The sequence below is a fragment of the Corapipo altera genome, unplaced genomic scaffold (genome assembly GCF_003945725.1).
Source record: "Corapipo altera isolate COAL_440 unplaced genomic scaffold, ASM394572v1 50, whole genome shotgun sequence".
In the NCBI taxonomy this organism is placed as follows: Eukaryota; Metazoa; Chordata; class Aves; order Passeriformes; family Pipridae; genus Corapipo; species Corapipo altera.
This window is the reverse complement of record NW_020884889.1, coordinates 3,012,899-3,020,763: the sequence shown is the minus strand read 5'-3', so window position 1 is coordinate 3,020,763 and position 7,865 is coordinate 3,012,899.

Genomic DNA, 7,865 nt, shown 5'->3' with positions numbered 1-7,865 from the left:
TCATTATCATTGAAAATAATCTTCTGGTGTGTTATAATGACAAGAGAATGTGTAATGTTATTCTGATACAAGAAAAGCCTGTGTACATTCATTGATCCAAAGAATTCTAATTCACTCCGATGAGGAAGATAAGAATCACAACAGCAGGCAGTTAAAAGTCCATCCAGCCCTGTATCCTGGCTCTGACAATGCCTCATACTTCACATTTCAGAAGAAACTGTCAAAATAGCCATTTCATTGTGCTCACTTCTAAAAATGAACAGTATTAATAGTGTGTTCTTATTACCCAGGCTTTTCATGGCCAGCTGACCACTACTGGTTCCCACAACAACAGTTACCATGGCAAGTGAGTTTGATGTGTTCTCTTTTTCTTTTATACATATATATTTATGCATATGCATATAGGTGCATGGCTATAACACACAGATGCACGGCTATAACTTACAGATCCATGCAATAGCTGAAATTATAAAGTCCTAACCTCTTACTACATTTAAGAATAACTTGTGCACTTTATTTTAAAAGGAAATACAGGCTTAATGAGCCTTGACCAGCCCAGCTTTTTCATTTCTGTTTTAATCACAGCTTGAACCAGCAACTGACAAATTTCTGCAAGAAATGTTGAAACATTTTTAGCTGTGGTTAAATCCACTAACGGTTTTAAAAGGCCACCAGTTTAAACACAAACTCCTGGGTTTGGGGGAATGGGCCTCAGGATATGAGGCATAAAAGATTCCACTTCTTCAGCTCATCAAAGGAAAGGCTAAAAGGGTGATAACTCTTGATAGGTATCTAGAAAAATCCTGTGATGGGGATGATTCGGCCTCATACAAAGTGGCCAAAAAAACATTACTATTTAGAAACTACCTTGGAATTAAGACACCATTTCCTTGAAGTAAGATGAATAAAAACCAGAAGTGGCTGGAAAGAATAACAATGTTGCAATGTCCTGGCATCTTTATGGTAAGATTTCGTATCTTTCTGGAATGCTCTGCTGCAGTGTTTGCGAGAGCCTTTGCTTGTAGGCACATGAAAGGGGAGGAAAATGTGACTCAAAACGTCCTGGTCTCCACAGGGCCTATGAAATTGTTTGAGAGAGATTCAGTTTCACTTCCATAGTGGGATGTGCTCATGAACGTGCAGCTCTACCCTAAGACAATAATTCTAATCAGATTTCATGCCTTGCAGCATCAGCTGGTTGCCTGTAAGAGGATTTTCCCCCCCCCCAGATGTGTTCAGTCAGCTTCCATTGCTGGGGGTGTTCTCCTTCCCTCCAAAGCACTGGAGCTAGGAGCTTCATGTCCTCTCTTGGGCACCCAGAATATCCTTGGTTGATTCAATGCCTTGCTTACAGGTCCAAGGTTATTCTGGTCACCAAATTTTAGGGAAAGGTTCTTAAGGAGCTGGATTGTTTTGGGGTATATGTGCTTTTCTGCCTTCTGCCATCCAGGGCTAATTTCCCTCTGCACACCCCTCACCAGTGACAGTGCCCTGCTTTCACTTGTTCCCCTCCTGTTTCAGGTACCACAATGATATGATGGCTGAAATACCAGCTGGGGCTTTAAGCTTGAGAAAAAGTAAACAAGGAAAACTTGTAGTAGTAGCAGTTTGTGATAGTGGGTTAGTTTGACTACATGGACTCCAGGCAGTTTCTATGAAACTCCAAACTCTCCCTCAGTGTTATGAAGAAAAAGGCTCCACGTCACAGAACAACTTCGGCTACTCCAGGCATGGGAGGTCAAGTATCTGAATGCATTTGTACAAGTTCCCTAACACCCCCCCTTTCTCTCAGAACATCCAACCATCTGACATCAGGCAGAAGCACCTCACGACAAACACACCTTAAAGACAGAATCACACTGTGTCTATACCTCAAATGATGCTGAAATAGCAGCAAAAGCCAAATAACGATCCCAGGCTACTCCCTGCCCTGCCCCTCACTCGTGTTATCTCAGGCTGCTGACTCCACTTTCCATCCATTGTAGCTCTTACTCTACATTCCCTTTGGGCATAAAGCATTCCATTATCTCCATTTTCTGCTGAGGTAATATCTCTCCTAAGCCTGGGCAACAACAAAAACAGCTCAGGTTGTGAAAAAAATCGCTTCACGTGGAGCACCTCTGCATCTGCAAATTGCTGTGCTGCTGAGAGCCACACACAGACACGAGGGTGACGCCTTCAACCAGAGGCTGTCCAGCAAACAGCTCGCTTGGAACAATCTTTGCAAAGATTTGGGATATGCCACCCGTGTTTTCTCTGAGATGTGATCCCATGTCAGTGCTCGGTGTGAACCAGGAAGGTTGAAGTGGCACCACAAGGCACACATTCCTGTTTACAGGAATGCTCTATCAAAAGATGAGTTCAGATCCAGGCATGCATTTCCCTTCAGTGTGAGTTTCCTGGTACGAGATTTGGGTTCATCCCAAGTTCAAGTTTTTTCAGTTTGAATTTAAAAAAAAAAAAAAAAAAGGCACTTCACAAAGCCCTCAAAACCCTCAAATTATAGACTATAGTAGGAACCAGCTAAAGCAGCACATAACTAAGAACCCAAATGAGTCTGTTAAGTCCCATTTCCCTTTCTGGCTATTCATTCCCTTGAGCTGGAACACCAAACCACGATCCACACATTAATAATGCAGCTGATGTTTTAGAGTTGATTCAACAACAGAAATCTGTATCCTCACTCCGTGTCAGATATTTTTAGGAACATTTCTGACCACCTTGCTTTGAAGTAACTGAAATGCAGAGGGGTACATGATACAATTGTAGGAAGCTCTTCCTCCAGAGGAGCACTTCCAGAAGGCCACTCTAATTGTGCAGGCACCACAGCCCCAATAAATCTTTCTGTCCTCAGGGGACAGCAGGATGATGAGATGTTCTAACCACATCCATTATTTTTCTCTACTCACGCTCCTTGCAAAGCCTGTAGCAGCTGTAAACATCCAAAGCCACCTTGGAGCAGTCCTCTGCTGCCCAGCTGAGTGCTGGATTTAGATAATTTTTATGCACAGGAATGAGCTGTAACAGATCCTGCACTCTGATTCATTGTATAAATATTTAAGTAAACAACAGGTCGCTCACATGTTTTTTTTATCAGTGCACAAAACAACATGATGGTCCATCACGTGCTGGAATGTAATTCCAGTGTGTGGAACTGGTGTGGGAACCCTTGTCCTGTGGGCAGGCTCAGAGGTGTTCACCTGGAGGTGAGGGGGAGGGTCCTGGCACTGCACTGCCACTGGAAGTGGAAGGGATTCTTTGCAGTTTGCACCACAACCTTCCCCTCTGCCCCAGCCTCCTGACTCAGGGATGACACACCTCTCCCACCCCTTGGTATGAACCAAGGGTTCAGTGCACGAGCCTTGACAGCTTGGTTCTCCATCATCAACCTTGTGCAACCTACTGTATCCTTCTTCTGCCTCGTATCTCCTACGTGGGCTATCCTACTCTCATTTGTGATTTTCCATTTCCAGACATAACCTTGAATTAAGATTGATCTTTTGGCCTTCAAGGCGATTGTGCTTTGTCTGACTGGGCCATGTGAACAAACACCTGCCCAGATAAAACCTTCAGATTCCTGGGCCAGTATCTCAGTATTTGCTTTTCTCAATTTGCCACATACGGCATGATCCTTAAAAACATGTTTCCTAGTGTTTTACACAGTGCAGTGACATATCAGACTAGTTGGGCAGCAGCACTTGGAAAAGCATCTCTGGCTGCTCTCAATCTCTTATCTGTAAATGTCACTTAATTGTCTTAGAAAAATTTGGCTGACCTTTCAATTACTGGTAATAGAATAAAAGCAATAAAAGCCTGTCCATGACAGTAAGTGTCACTAGTACCCATTCGTTGCCTTCTTGTACTGATTGGGAGTGCCAGGGCTGCATTTTTGGCACAGTGCTGATAAGAAACTTGCTGGTAATAGGCCAGGAAGTAGGGAAAGAAAAGAATTGTCTCTCATCCCTCCCTGCCCTGACTCCACAAACAACTCCAGAAAGCTGATTTCTGAGTTATCTGGAAAAAGAAGGCCCTACATTCTGAGGGCTTTTGTGGAACTTAAGAGCCCATAATATCTGCTCTCAGGGGTAAATATTGCTCTCAACCAACTGCTTCCTGACATGTGTCAGACCCACTGAGAGAGCTGAAACTATGTGCAGATAAAGGATGAGGTACATGGGCAAATCCTCCCTACCATGCAGAAAGGTCAGGATGGAGTTTGTGCACTGTTCATTGCCTGTGTGAGGCCTTCACTGATGCACAGCCTGTCCCATGGCTCTTCCACCGAGCTCAACTGCAGCTCAGACACTGCTTGTTTGCCTCTTGCCTTTGGTACTGGCTGAGAAAGCCACTTGAACGGATGTTATAGCACAGCAATCTCAAATAAGAACTCCACAGCCTGTAAATTAGCTGTTAGCAGCTCTCATAAACACTTCCCCAAGTCCTCCTCCAGCAGCAGAAATAGCTCTTCACTCTCTAAACTGCCAGGCCATTGATTAAGAACAGAAAAGCTTAGTTGGCAAACTCCTAGTGCTGGTGCCTGACTCATGATGAAGAGCTCTGTCTCCGTTCCTTTCAAGCAGGAAGAGGACTGCAAATACTTATCAAGTTTTGCACATCCCTCCCAGTTACTACTTGGATTCCTGAAAAACAAAAACCCTCCTGGAAGCAGAAGTTGTTGCTGAGACCATTTCTTATCCTGTATCTTCCACCAAAAAAAAAATAAATATTTACATATCATGTGTCCTTCCCACTGTGGAAACTCAGACTCTATTCCATACTTTCCAAAAGTCTTCTGGCAGGCTAAAGCCCTGATAGCCTGTTCTATGACTATGTGCACAGAAATTAGTTAAAAAATAGTTACTGCCTGTAGAAACTTATATCATGAGACCTATCTAAATTCAGTGACCTGACCACAGCAGTCATTTCTAAAGTAACCAGCAGAGCCAGGATATCACCAGCTGCTGCAGGAAGATGTTCTCCCACTTCCTTTGCCTTCAAGATGAGTCTGTGATTCCAGAGCTGTTAAGAGCTTTGTGGATACTCTCCAATGAGGTCCTTCTTTGTGTATTTTTTACTCTTACACACTAATTTGTGCATTAATTAATTCGTTCAGGCAGCTCATTCTTACATAGTCCTGAATAAAGTGGCAAAATAAGTGAAATGAAAATATACTCAAGCATGTCAATATATCTCCTGCTCTTTCACACCTACTCCTGCATTCAGATAACCAGTCACACACAAACACCCACAACTTAGTCTGAGTGTTCATCTCCTCTTCCTTCCTCTTGGCTCATCAGAGACTAAAATAGTCATGTGGTGGATTCCACCATTCATTTTACGTCACTGGGTGGGTCAGTTAAAACGTCTCAAACACCACAAAGTGTCCTCAAGATGGGTAGATGAGAAAACCAATCACTCCATGATAATTTCAACAAATTCTGGTCTTTGCATCCTGATGAAAAAAAACGTATTAAAGGGCAAACAAACATCAGGGATAAGTATCACCTGACTGTGACAGAATGTTCCTATTAACTGTGTCCTCTACAGGCTAATTGTTCAAGTTATTGAAGCCTCCTAACTCTCACTAATTCTGTGTAATGTTTTGTTCCACAAGCAATTGTCCATGTTTATTCATTTCCCTATCTACCTCATTTGCACTTAAAAAGAATAAATGGGAGGCAATGTTTGAATGGTCGAATAAACCCCTAAGAGAATTAATTACTTTTACACAGGCTCTAATTCATGCAGGAAAAAGGGAGGTGTGGGATTTTGATTTTTTTTTTCCTTTGTATCACACTCTCAAAATTAGCCTGCACACACACACTGTACTTAAGGAAATTCTGCAAATAAGCAAATATTCAGTCTGGACATCCAAGCATGGTCTCTTGGCTGGCTACAAAACTAACCTTATACTTGCTAATGTGAAAAAACTGGACAGAAGGAAAAGATTTATGCAAAATTACTCATGTATAAGTTTAACTGAACTAAAAACCACCAATGTAGCATGATTTCATACACCACAATTCCCAACTAAAATGCATTTGCAGTTTCAATTAAAAAAAATTATTTCAAAAGCACAAAGGTATATGAGTATCCCAGAACTCTTTAACTACTCAGATAACCATCACAGCGTTATTTTCTTTAGTTACATAATTCTTCCTCATGAGTTGGGGAATCCGTGGCCAAAGGTCAAAATAAAGCCCATGACTTCACCCCACCTGTAACCACATTCCTTTTTCCCAGGTTATTATCGATTACCACTGAGGTGTTTACAAACTTTTAGCCAACAGAAAGTGTTCCAGAGGCCTACCTGGCTCTCGGCAAGGACAGGTGCTTCATTGCAGAAGTAGCTCTAAATACGAGGCTACATTTCACGGGACACACAGGTATGCCAGGGATTCTGAGGAAACCTGGGAGTTATCCCATCAGTTACTCAAAAGCCAAGACTCTGAGTCTGGAAGACAATTTTAGCTAATTTCAGTAATTAACTGAGTCAGCTGGGAAGCACCAGGTTGGTGTTTTGCAGCGCCCCAGAGGGCCGGAGGAATGCAGGAAGATGCAGCTGTGGGGAGCTTCAAGCGGGCAGGTGACTCCGACCGGGAAATGACTCCTTGGTCACCAGTGGAAATGCTGATGGATCATCATCCACCGCACACACCTTCAGGAAGATGCACTGCTGTCATCTCAGGCCACTGTAAAACACGACACTGCCGAGAACAGCATTAATTGTGCTATTTGTCCAGTCAATGCAAAGCATTTTGTTCTGTAGCGTGTCTCGGGCTGGTTGGACGGGGACACGGAGCATTCGGTGCCTCGGCGCTGTTGGGATGGTGGGTCTGGCCATGCTCACCCATCAACACCAACACATTCACCACTCTTCCTATAGATGCTGGGGGGTTCCTAAGCTAGCACTTCTAAAAACTGTAAAGAGCAGCAAACTCTGTGTTTATTCTTGTGGATAAACCTTTGTGTTTGGGAAGGCGTCACTGGCCGGGTGTGACAGCATGCAGCCATTTAGCTTCCCAGTTACAACGGGGGTTGTAAGAACAAGTTCTTGAACCAGGGCATTTCTTGGTTTACAAAGTGCAGAAACAGACAGTATTTATATGGGCAATAAGGTTTCCAGACTGTCCAGAATGGTTTATTTACAGATAAACCTTCAGCTCCTGCTCGTCAGTGGGGTGGGGAGTGGGCTCACGCAGGCAGCACCAAGTTCCCGAGGGAATCCCCTAGCACACCAGGGGGAGAACAGCGACACCGCAACACTTTTCCACATTTAACAGTCCCAGCCCGGCTGTGGGCGGGGAGAGGCTGAGACCGACCCAGCACACCCCAACAGCCATGACAGCGGCCGAGGGCCACTAAGGACCAAGGTCTCCCCGCAGCCCGGGGTCACCGAGGGCACACGGCTTCCCCACAGCGCAGGGCGGGAGGGTAGTGACCACAGGCGGTGGAACAGCGAGGGACAAGAACCCCGAACTCCGGTGCCCGGGGACCCGTCGGTACGCTTGAAGGCAGTAGGGGCAAAAGGCTGAGGAAGGTTCAGGGCTGGGAGGGCAAAGGCTGAAGGCCCCGCCCTGACCCCGCCCCCTCGCCCGGCCCCGCCCCTCCCCTGCCTGTTTACCCACAGGCTGTGCACGTGGTGGCCGCGCCTCGCCATTGGCCGCCTCTGTGGGGACCTGCCGCCGCGCCGCCAATCGCCGCGCTGTCCACGCGCGCCTGCCCTCGCCCCATTGGCCCCGGTGCGGCGATCACGCAGTGTGACGCCACTGCGGGCGTGCGCGGGCCGGGTGGCCAATGAGGAGGGGGCGCAGGGGCGGTGCGCGGCGAATGGAGGCGCGCGGGGCCGCGGCGCGGCCAATGGG